General features: G+C 49.5%; 1 non-coding gene across 1 annotated transcript; it reads right to left on the bottom strand.

Moving 5' to 3' along the window:
* Positions 1-20,290: 20,290 nt before the first annotated feature.
* Positions 20,291-20,363, bottom strand: TRNAW-CCA (transfer RNA tryptophan (anticodon CCA)). The gene has a single exon. It is a non-coding gene; the product is annotated as a tRNA-Trp (tRNA).
* Positions 20,364-21,366: the final 1,003 nt, after the last annotated feature.

Genomic DNA, 21,366 nt, shown 5'->3' with positions numbered 1-21,366 from the left:
CATCACCCCAGGGTATATCCCCACCCTGAACCAATCATGGCAGTGACAGGACGTGGGGCTGCGAGTGGCTGGGCTAGATCACGTGTCCACTCTCTGAAGCTGGGTGAAAGTCATGACCCCACCTGACCCATCCGGACTGAGAGATGATTTTCCCCAAAGAAAAAGTGTTGCTGTTAAACCTTAAGAAGGGGAAATAGATGCTGGGAAGATTAGAAACCAATGATGCTCACCCCAGACCTCTGGGGTCCTGAGGAAGACCTCCCAGCAGCTCTGTGGTCCTCAGTGAAGTCCCCCAGGGTCCGTGGCTGCTCCAGGCCACCCTCCGGCCTCTGACGTCCCTCAAGGGAGCTCAGCCTGACTCTCGGAAGATCAGATGCGATTTATTCCTGGCATCTGTGCTGCCACTGGCGGCGAGGTGCTTTGCAGCAGAACAATAAGTTACAGGGCCATTTATCTTGTTGGCGGCTCCTGATAAAATGAGCAGCCTGAAAAGACAGGGCCTTCAATGAACATGATCGGGGCCGTTCATTTAGAAACCAGAAGACCTTGAAATTGGCTTTAATTGAAGGGGTTAGCAGCACGGGGTTTGGCTGGATGTGTTGAGGGTGGAGACACCCCACCTCCGGAAAGGTTGCAGAGATGGGCGGGCCTGGCTTTGAGTCTTGGCTGTGCCGCATGTTTGACTGTGGGTAAGCTATGTGACCTCTTCCAGACTTTTTTTCTTCATCTGTGAAATGGAGGTGTACAGGTCAGCGTCAGCTCAGTTACGTTGCAGTAACAAACAACCCCGGGAATCCTGCGGCTTAAAACAACCAAAGTTCGTGTCTCATTTATGCTCCATGGGCTCCTTGTTCTGGGACACAGACGGATGGAACATGCCATGTGCGACATGGACCGTCACTGGGCATGGGGGAAATTGTTCACTGGTTCTTAAAGCTTCTTCTCAGGAGCAACTTACATCACTTCCACTCACATCGCGTTGGTCCAGGCAAGTCACACGGCCATGCCTAACTTCTGGAGCGGTGGTGAGAGGAGAGAAGAAAAATCCTACCATGTGACCATTAGCAGGAAAGCCAGAAGGGTTAGTATTTATTAGAGATAGTTGTTCTGCTGAGCCATCACAGAAGTCAGGGTTTTTCTTCTCCCTTCTGGAGATGCTAATTATCTGAGTCTAATCCATTATGCATTTCCTGGCCAGCTTCGTCACCCTCCCCCCACCTCTGCCACGTCACTCCATCTGCTGTGCGCTTCCATGTCTGTTGCTGAACGTTAGAGCTGGTCAGCCTGGCATTTAAGAAGCCCCGTGCTGGGACCTCTCAAGGCCCCCAGATCCAGCTCACAGAGGGCTGTGACTAGGCATTTCTTACCCCCCAACCGTCTCCGCAGAATCTAGAACAGTGCCTGGCACACAGCAAGTGTTCAATAATTACTTGTTGCCATTGTGAAATGATGTACCCAGCATCACGTGTCCTGGGAAGCCTCAAAGGCAGGATCCTACGTGCTCGGTGCCCCTGCCCCAAGGTTCATTGCCACTTACAGGGCACTCAGTGCAGGCCAGGCCTCACGAGCCAGCTGCCCTGTGTGCATGTGTTCCCCCCTTCATCCCTCAAACAACCCTCCACAGTAGGCATGGCTGTAGCAGGAGTCTTTTGTTTTTCAAGTTTAATTCCCCTCCCGCAGTTTCACTGAGATATAATAGACATAAAATATAGTATTCCTTTTAGGAGTTCCACATGATGATTTGACATATTTATACATTGTGAAATGTTCACCACAATAAATTTAGTTAACATCCACCCCCTCACATAGTGACAAGTTTTTCTTTCTTGTGATGAGAACTTTTAAGGTCTACTCTCTTAGCAAGTTTCAAATATATGATACGGTATTGTTAACTATTGGCAGGATTCTTCACGGAGCTGCTCACTCGTGTTTATTCACCCTGTAATTTTCTTTCCCCGGATTCCAAGGCAGACTTCAGCCCTTTGTATTTTCTTGATTTCTGGTTTTTTCCAAGTAGAGGGTAGAAGTTTCTGGAAGATAGTCTATTTGCCTTGTATTAATCTGGGCTCGTTAGAGACACAGACCAATGGGATACTGTATACCTCTATCCCTAGCATCTCTATCCATCTATTTATAAGGAGATTTTTTTTTTTTTTCTGGTTGCACTGTGTGGCATTCGGGATCTTAGTTCCCTGACCGGGGATCAAACCCATGCCCTCTGCATTGGGAGCGTGGAGTCTTAACCACTGGCCCGCCAGGGAAGTCCAAAGAGATTTATTATAAGGAATTAATAAATAAGGAATTGGCACACATGGTGATGGAGGCTGAGAAGTCCCACAGTCTGCCATCTGCTAGCTGGTAACCAGGGAGAGCTGATGGTGGGAGCTCCCGTTTGCGTCTGGGTCCCAAGGCAGGAGAAGACCAATGTCCCAGCTTGAAGACAGTCAGGCAGAGAGAGTGAATTCTCCCTTCCTCACCTTTCTCTTCTACTCAAGCCTTCACATGGTTGAATGAGACCCACCCACATTAAGGAGGGCAATCTGCTTTATTGGTCTCCTGATTCAAATGTCAGTCTCCTCCAGGAGCACCCTCAGGAACATACCCAGAATAGTGTTTAACCAAATATCTGGGCAGCCCAGGGTCCAGTCAGGTTGACACGTAAAATTAACCATCACAAACCTTTTGTGAAAACCCCACGTATTAGTCAGGGTATAAGCTCAGCTGCTGTAACAAAGACCCACCTCCCCACCAAAACCCAGAAGAACCACGTTGATTAAAACAAGAGAGAAGTTTGTCTCTCTCTGAAGTAAGAGGTCTGAGGGAGGGGAGTATGCCCAGGAGGGCCAGAGGTTCAGCTCTGCAGCCATTTGGGGACCTAGATCCTTCTGGCTTATTCCAGCACCTCTAGGATATGGTCTTTCACGGCGTGGTTGAAGCAGAGTAAAAACCAGATCCACATGCTCTCAGAAATGGGGAGAAAGAGAAAAAAAAAGTGGAGGCAGGCAACTTCCTGTTAAGCAAGTGGTGTGCAAGATGAACAAACCATTCCCGGTCGCAGCCCAGGGGAGCAGAAGCTGCTGGGTGAGGACGTCTCTGGCTCAGCAGCCAGGTCCCAGCGGAAGTTCTCTTCCTGTAGGACAGGAGGCATCCCGGAACTGGCTGTGAAGTTGCTTTTGGTTCTGGGGGGAGAGCCAGAGAGGGAGGGAGATTTGCACACGCTGGAGTTGGCAGGAGGGAAGCAGGCCTGATGACCTCATTTGGTAGCGGTGCTCCTGGGAGGGGACAGGGTCTAGAAGCTACATCGTGCACCAGGAAGAGGGTGCCCTGACCGAAGAGGTCCCAGGGCAGGCAAGCTCCCTCCCCCCTGACCCCACCACACAGATGCTGAAGAATTTCCCACCAGAAGCGGCCGCGCGGTCCTGGATCCCAAACGTCTCCCGGGTCCTCAGTGGGAACCAGTGGCCAGAGGGACCTCTCAGATTTGGTGTCTGACCGGAGCCAGCATGGAGGACCCACAATCCTGAGACTGAGACTAAATTTTCCATCATCTTGGGAGGACGAGGGCTTGGAATTGACTCTGCGTCGATTGGAAAGAAATAAAAATTGGTTCTATCTTGTAGACCTGGATTTGGGGCCTGGTATGTATAGCTGCTGTATCGATGTCCCCATTTTAAGTGAGGAGATAGGCTCAGAGATGTCAAGTCACCGTCCCCCGGTCACACAGCAAGTCCGTGGTAAAAGTGGGATTTGGAACAAGGCCTGTGGTTAGTAGACCCCACGGGCATCACTGCTGCACCCTCGTGCCCCTGCTCGGTGGGCAAGTGTCGTTCGGAGTTGAGACACAAGGCAGGAAAGAGGTGTTGGGGTGGTGGAGGATTCTGGTTGCCTGAGGAGACGGCTGCGATGTGTGATGTGGGTTGGCCTAACGTTCCAGAAAGTTCAGCAGGCCCCAGGTTGGGAAGACTCTTGGAGGCGCTTCCATATGTATGTCTCAGAAGCAATGGGCTGTTTTCTAAACAAGCTGTCACCTGCTGTCAGCTCCGCACCCAGGCTGGGCTGGAAGCAGCTTCTGTGCAAGGCCCCTCCCCACGCCCTTGCTGCTTGCAGCGCGTCTGCCTGGGGAAGCCTGTCACTCACGCTTGCAGGGGAGTTTGCTGTAGGACGTGTGGCCGAGAGCTTATGTCTGGTCTGCCCCTCCTGGGCCGGGCCAGTTCATTCACTTCTCTGAGCCTCACCATTCTCATCTCTTGAAATGGGTGAGAAAACAGGTAGATCTTTAGCCCAGTGCCTGACGTGAGTAGAAAGTCCTTCATATAACGGCTGGCATTTTCTAGTAAACTTTCCTGTTCCTTGTGACTCAGTCATTTTTCTCTTAGGTATGTGCCAAAGTGAAACTCTCTCTCTCTTTTTTTTTTTTTTTGCGGCATGCGGGCCTCTCACCGTTGTGGCCTCTCCCGTTGTGGACCACAGGCTCCGGACGCGCAGGCTCAGCGGCCATGGCTCACGGGCCCAGCCGCTCCGCGGCATGTGGGATCTTCCCGGACCGGGGCACGAACCCGCGTCCCCTGCATCGGCAGGCAGACTCTCAACCACTGCGCCACCAGGGAAGCCCTAAAGTGAAACTCTTGCATGTGGGTCCTGAGTGACGGGTACAAGAATGTGCACGGCAGCTCTGTTCACTGTGGCAAAACCTGGGACCAAACCAAATACGCACTGGCAGGAAATTGGACAACTACATCGTGGTATGTTCACACCACGGAGTATTACACAGCAGTGAGAATGAAAAAGCAGCAGCTCCAGGCCCACACAGGGTGAATCTTAGTGAGACAGTGTATGGCAGAATTCCAACTTTGACGCTCTTGACATTTCTCTCATTATTATTATTATTTTCTTTTTGGCTGTGTGGCATGTGGGATCTTAGTTCCCCAACCAGGGATTGAACCTGCGCCCCCTGCAGTGGAGGTGCAGAGTCTTAACCATTGGACTGCCAGGGAAACCCCTCGTTATTGTTTTTTTTTTTTTTTTTTTTTTGGTTTATTTGTATTTTTTTTTTTTTAACATCTTTATTGGAGTATAATTGCTTTACAATGGTATGGAGGTTCCTTAAAAAGCTACAAATAGAACTACCATATGACCCAGCAATCCCACTACTGGGCATATACCCTGAGAAAACCATAATTCAAAAAGAGTCATGTACCAAAATGTTCATTGCAGCTCTATTTACAATAGCCCAGAGATGGAAACAACCTAAGTGTCCATCATCGGATGAATGGATAAAGAAGATGTGGCACATATATACAATGGAATATTACTCAGCCATAAAAAGAGACGAAATTGAGCTATTTGTAATGAGATGGATAGACCTAGAGTCTGTCATACAGAGTGAAGTTATTGTTTTTAATAGCAATTTTATTGAGATGTAATTCACCTAGGACGCAACCCACTCACTTAAATCGTACAATTCGATGGATTTTAGTCTATTCACAGAGTTGTGCAACTACCACCACAATCCGTTTTAGAACATTTGCATCATATCTGAAAGGAAGCCCCCTCCCTCTCATCAGTCACTCCCCTTTCCCTTGTCCCCAGCTCCTGGAAACCGCCAGTCTGCTTTCTGTCTCTACAGATGTGCCTGTTGGTTTCACGTAAATGGACTCATACAATATGGGACCTTCTGTGCCTGGCTACTTTCGCTCAGCATCACGTTTTCAAGGTTCATCCACCCTGTGGCATGTGTCGGAACTCCATTACTTTCTACGGCTGAATCACATTCGTTCGTATGGATGGACCGTATTCTGTTTATTCATCTATCGATGGACATCTGGGAGGCTCCCGCTTTTCGACTCTTGTGAATGCTGCTGTGATGAACATTTGTGTACAGATTTTTGTGTGGACAACTGTTTTCATTCCTCCTGAGGTTGTTGACGTTTGGGGCAGGATCTTTCTGTCACAGGGAGCTTCCTGGGTGTGGTAGGATGTTTCAGCTGCATACCTGGAGCCGACCCGCTAGATGCCAGTAACACATCCCGCCCAACCAGTCATGATATGAAAAATGTCTCAAGACATTGAGCAACCACCCCTGGAGGCAAATTTGCCCCTGGTAGAAAAATCACAGGGGTTGAGTGACAAAACCTAGCCACAGAAGGCCACCTATAACACGACACCCTGGTTATGAAGTTTGCAAACAACTAAAACTCCATACTATATTATTTAGGGCCGTGGTTCTCAAAGTGTTGTCCTCAGAGAAGCAGAATCTGCGTCCCCCGGAAATGTGTTAGAAATGCAGATTCTTGGGCCCTGCTCCAGACCTGCAGAATCAGACACTCTGGGGGTGGGGCCCAGAATCTGTTTTCAGAGCCTTTTGGGTGATTCTGAACACACTCAAGCCTGAGGACCACTGGCGCGGGCACACATACCCACAGACGCAACCAATGACCTTGATCCAAAGAAGCAAGGGAATGGGGACTTCCCTGGCTGTCCAGTGGTTAAGATTCCACGCTTCCAGTGCAGGAGGCGTGGGTTCAGTCCCTGGTTGGGGAACTAAGATCCCACAAGCTGCGTGATGTGGAAAAAATAAAATAAAATCAAGGGAATGACAAACACAAATTCAGGATTGTGTGCCTGGCCCCGAGTGAGGACAAAATAAATGCTTATTACGTCAAGGAATGGTGCTCACTCCTGGGGAGAGGTGAGGGAACACATGGGTGCCTGTAGGAGTCATAGCCTTGTTCTTGCATTGGGGAGTGATTCACATGAGTGTCCACTATATTATGGAATAATAGATTAAATGGTACAGAAAGTACTAAAGAAATAGACAAGCCTATAAAATAAAAACAGGCCAGGTACCCACCAACAATGGGAGTGAGTCAGGAGACTATGATTCACCCAGTTTTGTGTACCTGAGGTCATTCAGAACTAATGCTGGCTATTACTGCTACATCCAAGTTTATTCATCAAAAGGGGAGGAGGGGGTCTTGATGAGACCGACAAATAAGCCCTGGCTTCTGCTGCCTCCTGGTTATTCCTCCCCCCTTTTTTCAGACATCCCTTGGCCCTAGAAATTAGGAGTATTGGCTGTGATTTATTGAGCAGTTACTGTGTGCCAAGTCTATATTGGCTTAAGCCCTCCCAGTCACGCTGGTGGGCATGGTGTCCCATTTTACAGACAAGGAAACTGAGTCTCAGAGATTAAGAGATTTGCCTGAGGGGTTCAGTGGCTTGGGAATGGAGCCAGACAGTGCAGGTCTGTCTATGGCTGGACCTTCAGGGGCTGGGGCACGGTCACTCTGAACATCCAGGCCAAGGCCTTGCTGGGATTTCCTCCAGCAAAAGCCAAGTTCAAGATGTCTTCAAGATGTCTTGAACTTGTCTCATAAATGGCCCTAATCCTGTCTGTTAAAGGCTTGGCTGACTTGGACTGTTTTTCTTGAAGTCCCCAAAAGATGACAAGGCCCAGAGAGGTGAAGATATTGCCTAAGATCCCCAGCAGAGGCAGGATTCAAACCTGGCTCATCTCCTCCAGGAAGCCCTCCATGCCTGCTGCATTCCCTCAACTCCTACAGAACTTGGGGGCCTGGGGATGCCTCCCCAGAGCCTGTTTGTCTTCAAACCCAACTCAGTTGGTTAGAGCAGAGCCCAAACCTTGCAGTTCTTTTCATGTCCCTTCTCTTACCTCCCTGCTTTTCTCCCATCAGCCTAAGATGGGCACACACCAGACACCCAGTAGGTCCTCTGGATGTGAGTGCTCAGAGCAAGAAGGCAACCCCGGGGCTCACACAGAGGACCCTCTCTGAGCATTTGCCCTTTACTCCCCCACCTCAGAGTGGTCTGAGGCAAAGACATTCAAGTCTGCAAACTGAAACAGGGAAGCACCAGCTCCCTAAACAGCAAATCCAACAATCACCAGCTGTTACCAAACACTACATGCCCAGCACCCTGCCTGGATGAACACATTCAAGACAACCTACGGGGGGGCTGGGTGGGGGAGGGATAAACTGGGAGACTGGGATTGACATGTACACACTACTATATATAAAATAGGTAACTAATAAGGACCTAACTGTATAGCACAGGGAACTCTACTCAGTACTCTGTAACGACCTGTATGGGAATAGAATCTAAAAAAGAGTGAATATATGTGCATGGATAACTGACTCATTTTGCTGTACAGCAGAAACTAACACAACGTTGTAAATCAACAATAGTCCAATAAAATTTTTTAAAAAAGAAAGAGGATTTCCTGTAGAAAGACAAAAAAAAAAAAAAAAGACAACCTACAGCCTTTCCTAGGATTATCATCATCCCCATTTTACAAATGAGGAAACTGTGGCACAGAGAAGTTAGGTGACTGGCTCAAGGTCACACAGCTACAAAGAGAAGGAGCCAGGACGTGAACCCCTCCTTTGTCCAATTAGGACAATATTTTAGGCTCCCCGTAGGTAAGGATACGTACGAACAAAGCCCGGGAGGCCTGTTAGGCTGTTTTTAGGTTTTTGTCACGTTTCTCCCGGGGTAGCCAGCCTGGGCGGCAGCTCTAATCCAGGCTCAGCCCCAGCCAAAGAATGTCACCGCGCGGCTGTCGCTCAGGGGGCGGGGGTGGGGGACAGAGGAGGGAGTGGCATCTTGGCAGCTGTGACAAATAGAAAACAGATTGTGTTTCCCTTCGCTTCCACCCCCAGCCGGGGGAGGGGATGCGCCGGAACCCAATTACCCACTTACAATGGACGCTCTATTGTGGGATGAAGCAAGGTCAGGGGCAGTGGGGCGGGGCGCCGTGTCCCTGGCACAGCCGGTTGGCTGGGCTCTGGCTGACCTGGCTTCCTCCTGCCAGCTCCACCCACCCCCTCCTGGCTCACAAAGACCCCGTGTCCCTTTCCAAAACTGGGGTTTGCTCTCCAAGGAACCTCGGCACTCTTACTGTCTAGGACAAGATCTATGGACCTTGCTCTGAGTGCTTCAGACTCTAGAAAAGGCTTCTGTTCTTCATTCATTCATTCATCCCTCCCCCCTCCTCCCTCTCCCTATCTCCATCTATCTTGTTAATGATCTAGAAAGGTTTGAACAACCGGGCAGCTTGACTCCCACTGAGATTCATTCATTTATTCACCAACGATCTGTGCAACACCTACTAGGTGCTAAATGCTAAGGCCACGTGCGTTGATTTGCCAAGTGTCTTGGGAGCACCTACTGTGTACAGGTGGCGGGAATGCCGCGGTGAACAAGATAGACGTGCTCTACCCTCAGGCATCTTATGGTCCAGTGGGGGGCAGTCACTCAATGATGATTCAATGTGATGTGCGTTTACTGCGCACTGACTGTGTACAGGGTTCTTCGGTTCTTTGAGGGCAGGATGGGTGATGCATGACGGTCAGTGTTAGCAGCAGGAGTGTGAGTCAGACTCAGATGATTAGAACCCTGCCTCCCTCATGAACTAAGTTTGTCGCCTTGAGAGACTGACTTTTTACCTCCAGGATCTCAGTTTACTCAACTATAAAATGGGTGGTAGTGAAACTCAGCAAAGGTGCCTGGGAAGTGTGAGTTGGGGGATTTCCCTGGCGGTCCAGTGGTTAAGACTCGGTGCTTCCACTGCAGGGCTCCTGGGTTTGATCCCTGGTCGGGGAGCTAAGATCCCACAAGCCACGCGGCGTGGCCAAAAACAAAGAAAAGAAAGATAACAGAAATATCAGTTGGCTTCTGTAGGGAACAGAAGTTGCTTTTGACTGCTCAGCACCTGTTCCTCCTTCTGATAACGGCCCCCTGAACTTGTTTGGGGAAACGATTCCCTTCTCTCCTCTCCGCGGCTGTGGTTCAGGTGGGGCGGATCCCTCCCACCACACTCCTGGAGGAGCACATGAGCAAACCTGGCCAATCAGCTCATTCCATCCCCTGACCACAGTCATTGGTTGGGAGGGGTCACATGATCCAGACAGCGTTCAATGAGATTCAGTTTTGGAACATTAAGGAGAGAACCTCTTTAGACTGGGCTTGGCAAGTGGAAGGGATGCGGTGGTACCATCTTGCCTCACGAGGGGAGAGCCTCCCTGAGAATGAAACTAACCCGGAACAAAAGGAGAGGATGAATACTGATGGTGTCCCTAGATCCAGCTATGCCTGAAGCTTGTGCAACTCCTGGACTTTTCAATAACATGGTCCAATAAATTCTCTTTGTTGCTTCAGTCCTTTTGAATTGGGATTTTATCACTTGGAACCAAGAACCCTGACTCATAACTAGGTCTTTTCTCTTCCTTCATTTCATAAAACAGAAATGCGACCTCACCATGCGCGGAACAGGTAAAATTAACTCCCTTGCTTTCTAAAAAGCTGATGAGAAATGGATAACGAGAGAGGCCGCACGACCACTCCTTTCTCTTTGGTGTGTGAGGACATCCATTTTCCCGCGGCCCCTGGCCTCGCCTCACTGAGCTGGAGCAGAGATCACTTAACCTTCTGGGCCTTGGCTTTGAAAGGTTTATGATGGACCATGCTTGGCCTCGTGGGCAGAAATGGAAAATTCTCTGCTGTCTGGTCCGTCCCTTCGTTCTGCATTTCCCAGCTCGTCCAGGCTGGGAAAGTTGTCCGGGAGCTTAAACTGGTGGGATTCAGAGGCGGCAGACTTTTTCTGAAAAGGGCCAAATAGTAAATGTTTCAGGCTTTGTGTGCCGTAAGGTCTGTTGCGTGTTCTTCTTTGTTTTTTTGTTTGGTTGATTTTTTTTTACGACCCTTTAAAAATGTAAAAAAAAAAAAAAAAAAAAAAAAATCATTCTTAGTTCTCAGGCTGCACAGAAACAGACTGGGTTTGCTCCCAGCTATAGTTTGCTGACTCCTGGATTAGATTATAGTTATGGGGACCGAACATCTCTTCTTTCTCCTTTTTCCTTATTTTTTTCTTTCTCCTCCCTCCCTCTTCCTCCCTCTCTCCTTCCCTCCTTCCTTCCTTTTTTCCTTTCTTTCTTTTTTGGGACAAAAATCCTCATTCCCCCAAGCCCAGGAAATATCCTGGAGGTTCTAATATTTTGGTGTCAAAACTCATATTTACAAGTAACCGCTGTCTCCTTTGCCTGCCGTTTCTTTCTGTGGAACGTATCACAATTTGTAACTATAGATTTCTTTCTTTGATTGTTTGGGGGTGTCTGCCTCCTCATTCTAAAGTCCTAGGAGGCCCAGGGTCTGGGGTTCCTGGCAATTTGGGACTGATTTCAATGGCTGTGGGGCTGGGGGAGGATGAACGGTGAACTTGACAAAGTACAGAGATGCACTTGCAGCTGTGTGAGCAGAGCTGGGCAAGCGGGTGGCTGCTGGAGTCCTCTCTGCAGAGGCGAACTCAATTCATGGTCCCGGATCAGGAACTCAGAAAGGAGTGAGCTCCCCGTCTCTGGGGGTGTGTAAGTAGAAGTCGGCTGCCCGCTGGGGCCAGCTTGCAATTGTAATTCCTGTCCCCAAAGATAGGTCGCTCCTCTGCCAGAGGAAGCCCACACATGCTGGCTCGCGTGAGAACCCCTGGCTATAATTTGTCAAGATCCAGATTTGGTTTCTTTAGATTAGGAAGCTGCCAGGATTCATCCTATCATCTTACACTTGTTAAGCAGAATCAGAGAGATACGTGGGTTCAGAGGCTTTCTCTGAGCCCAGCTCTCTGGGGGACTCCTGGCTTGGTGAATTTCAGCAGCCTGGACTTCTAAAGTCCCGAACCATCCGTGGGACCTCTAGCCACTTGCCTGAACCAGGGGAGAAGCCCTGCCTGGCGGGTATCAGGACCGGGCAGGCCTCAGAGTCTCCCCTGGGTGTGGGGAGGACAACCTGGGTGGAGAGTGGAGGGTGCGCCCCCCCGCCGGTTTTTCCCAGGCTTGGCTACTGCCCCTGGAATCTGCAGAGGGCCTCAGTGACTCACTCATCCTGGGCACCGTTCCTTCTCCTCTAAGATCCCCCTGGCTTGTCACAGTGCAGGTGTGGGCTGGTTGGAGCACCCACCTGGCAGAGCTGCATCCCCTGGCAGGTGCCCGGGGGGCCCAGTTACCTGGATCCATGCCAGTCCACTGTCCTGGGTGAAGTTTATGGCTGGTTTCGTTCTGATGGTGGGTGCCCAGGCCGGCAAGCCTGTTAATATTTATAACATCACCCCTTTGGGCCTCTATGGGGCAGTGTGACCTCAATCACAAACTTAAAGGTGTATTTTGAGACCACCTCCCCATCTCTTGTTTGAATCACTTTTGAGAGCCCCCTAAGTCCTGTAGGAGGAGGGACTCAGGTCCACCCTTGTCAAGGTGGGTGCTCTGATCATCCCCCTTTCACAAAGGAGAAACTGAGGCACAAAAAGATTAAGTGCCCAAGATCACGTGGCTTGACGGCATCCTCAATTATTTATGTATTTACACATCCATTCAATGATGGTGCTGGGGGTTCAGAGGTGAATGAGGCAGTTCCCGTCCTCATGGAGCACAGGGTCTGTTGGGGGCTGGTGGCGGACACAGCAGAGGACTTGAGTAAAATGCAGGGGTCCAGGGAGTCTGCCCCGAGGATCACAAGTCCCCAGCTTGGTACAGCTCAGGGGTTAAACAACCAGCCCTGTGGACAGCTTTGCCTGTCCGCCACTCACCAGTTGTGCCAGTTTTCTCGCCTCTTAGACTTTTGGTGAGGATTAAGTGAGTTATGCGTATCTATAATAGAAGGAGCAGAGTCTGGTACATCCTAAGTGCCATGTATATATGTCATTAATTCTTCGTGTCAATCTCAGTTGATTAAATAAACAAAAGTGACACATCTACTTATTCTTTGAGCATCAGTGGGAGACAGTAGCCAGTCAAAGGTATAGCCAGTGTGGGGAAGGGTGTTCCAGGTAGAAGGAACAGCATGTGCAAAGACTTGCATTGTCGCTACACCTAAATGCACTTTGAGCTGAGTGCAAGGCTTAGTGCAGATGTGGCAAAGGCTGAGCCCCGCCCTTCGGAGTTCGCAGAGGAGACATGAGACCCTCTAGTGTGGGGTGGGAAAGGGACAGGCAGGTGTGTTTGGGTGGGGTGGGGTGCAGGAAAGAGAGAAGGCACACTCCCTCAGACCTCATTTCTCAGACAGGCGTGGGAACAAAAATTGCAGGGACTTTGTTGATTAAAATGATAGCTCAGTTCTGAGGACAGAGACAGGTTTTCCAGGGAGATTTTTCTTCTTTCATTTCCTCTCCTTGCTCCATGGAAACCCTCCTCACCAGGCCTTGGCCGGCTGGCCCTGCAGCCGCGGAACATGAGGAGTCTGTCTTTTCCGGGTGCACAAAGGGACCTGCTGTGATTCTCATTTAAGAGCGAGGCGCTTCCTGACCAGAAATGACTCAGATAGATTTGTCGGTGGAGGGCTGCAGCTGCCATTCCTGGATTAATTTGGAAGTGCTGGCTCAGGATGGCAGGGCTGCTGGCTGCCCACGAAGGTCAGGTCTTCTCTGAGCCTTCTGTCTGGGTCACTCTCAGGGCCTCTCTCTGAGTAAGCTGCCACCCCCAGAGAGGAAATCACTGGCCTGCAGTTCACCCCTGGAAAATTCTGCTGAGGGTTCTCTCTGCCCTCTTGTCCTAGTGATGGCCCTGAGGGAGGGCACATGGGAGGGTGTTTATACAAATTGTTATTCAATCAGCAAACACTTGTTCAGTACCTCCTATATGCCAGGACTGTGCGAGGTCCGAAGATGCAAAGTTAAATAAGGTATTGTCCCTGCTCTCAGAGAACTTCCGCCTCATGTGAGAGAGACTCTCAAGCCAGTAATTACTCATTGTGACATTCTTATGGGTTCAGGATTGTATTAGTCAGGCTCTGTTTGCAAGTGATAAAACAAAGCAAAAACCTCAAACTTGGTTAGGCAAAAAACGGATGCGATAGTCATCATGTAACTGAAAGGTTCAGGTACAGCTTGACTCAGGGGCTCAAAACATTTACTAGGATTTACTTTCTCTCCAGCTCAGAACTCATGGTTTTGATTTCTGTGGTAGGCTGAATAATGGACCCCCTCCAAAGATGTCCATATGTCCTCATCCCAGGGAACCTGTGACTATGTTACCTTACATGGTAAAAGGGACTTTGCAGATGTGATTCAGTTCAGGATCTTGAGATGGGCAGATTATCCTGGATTATCATATGGGTAACATGATCACAAGGGTCCTTATCAGTGAAAGAGAGGAAGGAGAATCAGTCAGAGAGAGGAGGTGTGACTCTGCGGAAGTAGACATCAGAGCGATGCCATTGCTGGAAGGGGTCACGAGGCACGGAATGTGGGCAGCCTCTAGAAAGGGCTGGGAAAGGCAAGCCATGGCTTCTCTCCTAGGATGGCCAGAAAGAACACAGCCCTACTGACATCTTGGTTTTAGCTCAGTGAGGCTCATTGCAGACTTCTGAGCTCCAGAACCATAAGATAATAAATCTGTGTGGTTGTTTAGGTTTTTGCTACTTTATTTTTTAATTTAATTTTTATTTTCTATTGGACTATAGTTGATTTATAATGTTGTGTTAGTTTCAGGTGTACAGCAAAGTGATTCAGTTGTACATCTCCATATATCCATTCTTTTTCAGATTCTTTTTTTTTTTTTAATTTAATTTTATTTTTGGCTGCGTTGGGTCTTCGTTGCTGCACGCGGGCTTTCTCTAGTTGTGGCAAGCGGGAGCTACTCTTCGTTGCGGTGCGCGGGCTTCTCATTGCAATGGCTTCTCTTGCTGTGGAGCACGGGCTCTAGGCACGCGGGCTTCAGTAGTTGCGGCACACGGGCTCAGTAGTTGTGGCTTGCGAGCTCTAGAGCGTAGGCTCAGTAGTTGTGGCGCACGGGCTTAGTTGCTCCGAGGCATGTGGGATCTTCCCAGACCAGGGTTCGAACCCGTGTCCCCTGCATTGGCAGGCGGATTCTTAACCACTGCGCCACCAGGGAAGCCCCTTTTTCAGATGCTTTGCCCACATAGATTATTACAGAATATTGAGTAGAGTTCCCTGTGCTCTACAGTAGTAAATCTGTGTTGTTTTAACTCACGTCTGCTTTGGTTCAAGTCTAGTGGAAAAGATGGAACACTTTCTCCCCTGTAACTCCTAAACAAGTCCTAGTTATTACTCTCATTGGACCAGCTTAGGTCACATGCCCATCTCTGAGCCAATCACCTGGCTAACAATGCTCTGATTGGCCAGGTGTGGGTCAAGGCTCTGCCCCTTGAGGGGGTGGAGCCTCACAGGACCATCCTGTACTGAAGAGTCTTGGCGGGTGAAGGAACTCCAGGGTTCTGCTCATATTAGAAAGGGGAGTGTAGCTAAAAATAGCAACCATTCTTAAAACAGAGGAGGGAGAATTCTCACCTGGTTCTGAGGAAAGAGCATTGGGGGGGCATTAGGAGACTTGGGTTTTATTCCCAATTTTCTGTCTCATGAGCTGTGTGACCTCGGGTAGGTGGTGCAACCTCTCTTGTCCCCTGTTTTCTCACCTGTAAAAGGAGGCTGATGGCCACAGCCTTATGACTTCCTCAGGCTGGGATCATTCTCGAGTAACAGGCCAGCTCTGACCCCTCTTCAGTTACTGTCAAACCAGCCCCAGGGTCCTGGGTGGCGTGCATGCTCAAGCTTCAGCGGTTTCAGTGGTTTTGCTTTATCGGGGCTTTAAAATAGAATCTTCATCTGGTGACTCAGACTTCAAAGGAGTCTGAACTTCTCGGCAAATCCTCCCTGGTCTGTTGGTGGCATGGGAGAAAGAAATGTGCCTCCTTCCGTTTGCGGTCTAGTGGCTAGTGACCCCATCTGCATGCTTCTCGTGCTGGCGTGGGCGCCAGCCATCTTTGTTTGTCAGGGGTTCCTGTCAGGAAGGCTGGGACTTCGGCCCATTTGTTGAGAAGGGACGGGCTCATTGAGGGCCAGCTCAGCCCCTGGTTTGACTCAGAGTGGGTGTCAAGGGTTGCACGATCTACTAATCAGGACTACTAGCTGATTAAAAAATCAGCCAAATCAAATGTGTTCAAATCCTAGTGCTGCGACTTACTAGCTGTGTGACCCTGGGCAAGTCACTTGACCTCTCTGAGTGTCAGTTTCTTAACCTGTAAAATGGAGGTAACCTTCTGTGGGCAGCTGGCTTTGTTTTGTATTTACAGACTGCGGCCACTAGGAATTCCCTGTGGACCCCCGCCCTGCTCAGTAAATGGATTCTCTATTACACGCAACCGAATCTAATTCAACCTCTTAACTTTACATTTCTCTGGCCCTTTGTCCTCTGGTTCCCTGGGTGGTGCCTCCTCTACCCCTCTTGAGGCTCTGTCTTTTTCTAAAGTTTATTTTTAATTTATTTTCTTTTTGGCTGCATTGGGTCTTCATTGCTGTGCGTGGGCTTTCTCTAGTTGCAGCGAGCGGGGGCTACTCTTCGTTGCGGTGCGTGGGCTTCTTATTGCGGTGGCTTCTCTTGTTGCGGAGCACGGGCTCTAGGCGCCCAGGCTTCAGTAGTTGTGGCGCACGGGTTCAGTACTTGTGGCTTGTGGGCTCTAGAGCGCAAGCTCAGTAGTTGTGGCGCACGGGCTTAGTTGCTCTGTGGCATGTGAGATCTTCCCGGACCAGGGCTCGAACCCGTGTCCCCTGCAACCACTGCGCCACCGGGGAAGTCCTGAGGCTCCGTGTTGAGTCTGGCTTTCTCCAGGCTTGTCCCTGCTTTCCTTCACTTCCCCTGGATTATTCAAGAGTGTCTGGGTCACGCAGGGTGAGGAGTGAGCAATTTGTTGCTCAAGGTTGTCCAGTGGAGGATTCCCAGTGAGACTGGGGACACCACCCTGGGGGCGGTGTCTCTGTGCCCTCCTGGGACTTGGGGTTTGGCATCTGTATCAGGCCAGGCCTCCACCAAAAGCTTTGTCCTCTATGGTAGGCAGAATCCTAAAATAGCCCCGAGACCTTCCCTCCTCTGGTGTGCATGCCTTGTGCAATCCCCACTGCTGGGGTGTGAGGATGATGGGATGGACGTTCCCTTGATTAGCTTATGTTAAAGGTTCAAAATAAATAAATAAATAAATGTATAGTCACTCCCATGGTTACGTTATACAATAGTTTGTATTAGCAAATGGGAGCGAGACCACCTCCCCTCCCCCCCCCCGCCCCGCCCCGCCCCGCTGGCTTTGAGGAATTAAGCTGTGTGCTGGGCGCAGCTTAATTGGTGTCTGAGAGCCGAGAGCCAGCCCCAGCGGACCCCCAGCAAGAAAGTGGGGCTCTCAGTCCTAGTGAATTCTGCCAACAACTGAAGGGGGTTTGCAAGAGAAACCGGAGCCTCAGATGGGATGGCAACCCTGCTGACACCTGGATTCCAGCCTGGTGAGACCCTGAGTGGAGGACCAAGCTAGCCTGGGCCTGCATTCCCACCCCACAGAAACTGTGAGCTAATAAATCTGTGTTGTCAGCTGATACATTTGTGGTGATTTGTTACCCAGCATTGGAAACTAATATACTCTTTGAATTCTGGGAGAATCCCAGTTTGGAAGGAGTGAGAAGGAATGGCCACTTGGCTTGGAGGGTCCTTTGTACTCTGACCCATGAATCTGTCTCATGTAATGGTCTTCCCTCCCTATCTAAAGTGTATAGCCCTCCAACATCCCTTCCTTCTCCTGGAGAAACCCACAGGGTGAGAGAGAGGAAAGAAGTTTAGACTTTGCTTAGTGTTTGAGTTAGGATTAGATTTGGCTGAGTAATAGAAAATCCATTTAAAAGTTGATTAGGTAAAAGAGCTTTTTCTTTTACTATAGGAATTCTGGAGGCAGGTAGACAGTTGAGGGCTGCTGTCTTCAGGTTTCTCCTTCCATTTTACACTACCATTCTTATTGTGGCCTCTCTTTGTCTCATGGTGACAATATGGCTGCTGTAGCTCCAGTCATCACATCCACATGTAGGTGGGAAGGAGGGGAGAGGGGCAAGGGCAGATTCAATAAGTGAATGGATAAATAAACTGTAATGTACCCATACAGTGAAATAAGAATGAGCCACTGATTCTTCCAACAACATGGGTACATCTCAAATTCATTTTGCTAAATGAAAGAAGATGTGTGATTTCATTTACATGACATTCTGGAAAAGACGACGCTAGAAGAACAGTAGACAGATCAGTGGTTGGTAGGGACTAGGGTGGGGGAAGGCTTGACTACAAAGGAACAAGAGAATGTGGGGGGTGATGATACAGGTTCTGTATTTTGATCGTGATGAATACAGAAACTCTATGCATTTGCCAACATTCATTGAACTGTTCATAAAAAGGCTAAAATGTATATCAGTTGCATCTTTTAAGTCAGTTTTTTATTTTAGGTTGGGGGGAGTAGGAACAGGTAGCCGGAAGCCTGATGTGTAGTGCTTGCCCATTTCCATGGTGTAAATACTCCCAGCACTGCCGATCTCAAGATGCCAACAGCTTAACCTCTGCACAAAATTCCTGAAAACTGCTGGAATGCTACTGAACACTGTGTAAAATTATGCCTCAATAAATCTGACCAAAAAAAAGAACGGTTTCCAAGAAGTCTGTCCTAACAACTGCTCGCCACTCATTGACCACCTATGTCTGCAAGAGAGGCTGGAAAAGGAAATCTTCAGCCAGGAACACACCACCCACGGCCCCCCAGCCCCTAGAGTCAAAGACAGCTTCTTAACTGCTCCAGCTGCCTCCAGGGTTTCCAGAAAGAGTAAATCTTCTCTAACAAAGCCCACAGAGTCCTCCTGGTCTGATTTGACTTAATATCCAGGCCCTCCAATCATATTCACACACAGCCTCGGCAGCACACACGCTGCCCCCCACACTCACAGATTTTCCTTTCTTTTCCTTGGTTACTCTCCCAGTTCGGGGCTTTTGTGTTCAACGTACTTTCTACCTGGAACCAGCCTCCCCAAGGTCTTAGCACAGCTGGCTCCTTCTTACCTAGTTTTTGGCTCAGATGTCAACTGTGCAGGGAGGCCTGCTCTGACCTCTTAGGCAGAAGAATCTAAGGCCTCATCAGGCTCTCCTTGCATCCCAGCATGGAGAAGTGTTATCTAAAATGACCCTGTTTTTTTTTGTTTTCTTATTTATTGCATCTCTTTCCCCAGGACAATGTAAGCCTGCTAGCTGGGGGTAATCTTGTTCCTGCTATTTTCTTGGAAACTCAGAAACACCAGGCACCAAGTTGGTTGTTTGTCAATCCCGGCCGAATGAATGAAAAGAGCAGCACACACCTATCAGGTGCCGTCCATGCCCCCTGCAAACACAGACCCACTCACACACGCTTCACCCACTCCCCCTGAGAACACATAATCGCCGATGTGGACAGACGCTTGCACACAAACCCAGCTGGGCTCCCCTCACCTGGGAGGGGGTGGGATGGAGTTAGGGCCGACATTCGACGAGTCCCGTTGCAGGTTGACCTTCCTCTTCTGAGCTGCATTCTGGAATCGCTGAGATGTTTCCCACAGGGAAGTGAAAAAACAAAGAGCTTTTGCAAGACAGAAAGAGAGGGGACTGGCTGAGTGCCAGTGGCTGGCTGGGCTGCGGTCGATGCCAAGGAGGATTTGAGCTACCACCAAGCCCAGCCCCCAGCTCCACTCCAGATGTTTCAGTGGTGCATGGAGAGGGGGGCCCTGGACCCTCACTCAGAAAGCCTTGGGGTGGGCTCATGTAACTCACCCCTTGCTTCCAGCTGTGCCTCCCACTGGGCCCTCTTGGGAGAATCAAGTCTTGGCGTATGAAACGAGGCCACCTGGACTGTCCCTCACTTTTTGCCATGTTGCCTTAGGTGAATTCTCTCAGGCCAGCAACCTGAACATTCCTAAGATGGCAGCCAATTCAGTTAAATAGTAATCTACGAGCCAGGCAGGCCCTGGTGCCACAGCAACTCTTCCCTGTTTTTCTTTTCCAACAGAGCCTGGATTTTATTTGGAGGATGAGCTGCCCTCTCCCAGGAGATTAATCAGATAGGTCCAAGGAAATCCTATTTCTTGTAGATCTGAGGTGGGCATGAGAATCAGGTCTAGCCAATGAGATGTTATGGGAACTCTGCTGGGGACAGACTTCCCCCCGTAAGAAGAGAGAAGCACATGAGAAGAAAGCTCTTCTTGTTACCACCCCCTTCTTTCCTGCTCGGTTCACTGTTGTGTGAGAAAGTGTTGCCTGGAGCCACAGCAACCTTTTTATGGCTATGAGGCTAAACATGGCTGACCCACTGAGTTTGGTAGGGCAGAAATTCGGTAAGCTCCTAGGTTCTTTTTTTTTTTTTTTTTTAATATTTATTTATTTAGTTAGTTGTGCTGGGTCTTAGTTGTGACACGTGGGATCTTTTAGTTGCAGCATGTGCAATCTAGTTCCCCGACCAGGGATCGAACCTGGGCCCCCTGCATTGGGAGCGTGGAGTCTTAACCGCTGGACCACCGGGGAAGTTCCTTGACTGTGGAGCCAAAATCAACCTGAAACTGATGCTCTCCAGGCTTCTTATTTATTATCTGAGATAATTCAATTGCTTCATAGCTGTTACTTGCAGCCGAAAGCATCCTAGTTCATTCATGGCCTTGGTACGTGGAGTTCTCTTCCCTGCCTCCTTCCCCCTCAGCTAGGTAGTTCTTCCTCATTATGCAGAGCTCAACTCCTATGCCATTTCCTCAGAGGAGCCTGCCCCGACTCCCTCCCCCCAAGAGCAGATCATGCTTTCCGTTTCACACTCTTCTAGCATGACGTGCCTCTGAAGCTCCTGTGGTTCAACAATTGGTAAATTTCAGTCTCGTACACAGAACGGAGTGCGCCACAAGATTGTGCTTGCTTTCATTCATAGCTGTGCATAGCGCAGTGCCTGGGGCTTTCTGAGTGCTCAGCCAATATGTGTTGAATGCATGAGTGAATGTTCTGGACCTGAAAGATCTCGTAGTCCAAAATCATGATGAGATACCACTGCACACCAACTAGAATGACTAAACTTAAAAAGACAGACAGGGGCTTCTCTGGTGGCGCAGTGGTTGAGAGTCCACCTGCCGATGCAGGGGACGCGGGTTCGTGCCCCGGTCCGGGAAGCTCCCACATGCCGCGAAGTGGCTGGGCCCGTGAGCCATGGCCGCTGAGCCTGCGCGTCCGGGGCCTGTGCTCCGCAACGGGAGAGGCCACAACAGTGAGAGGCCCACGTACCGGAAAAAAAAAAAAAGACAGACAGTATCCAGGGTTGATGAGGATGTGGAGGCGCAGGACTCATCCACAGCTGGAAGGGATGTAAGGTGGCGCAACTGCTTTGGAAAACAGTCTGGGAGTTTCTTAAGAGGTTAGACATATACCTGCCGTAGGACCAAGCAATCCCACTTCTAGGTACTTACCTAAGAGAAATGCAAGCGTATGTTCACAAGGAGACTTGTACGTGAATGTTCAGAGTTGCTTTTTTGGGGGATAACCAAAAACT

The sequence above is a fragment of the Orcinus orca genome, chromosome 15 (genome assembly GCF_937001465.1).
Source record: "Orcinus orca chromosome 15, mOrcOrc1.1, whole genome shotgun sequence".
Classification (NCBI taxonomy): Eukaryota; Metazoa; Chordata; class Mammalia; order Artiodactyla; family Delphinidae; genus Orcinus; species Orcinus orca.
Note: the sequence above shows the minus strand (reverse complement) of the source record. Positions and strands in the feature narration are given on the sequence as shown.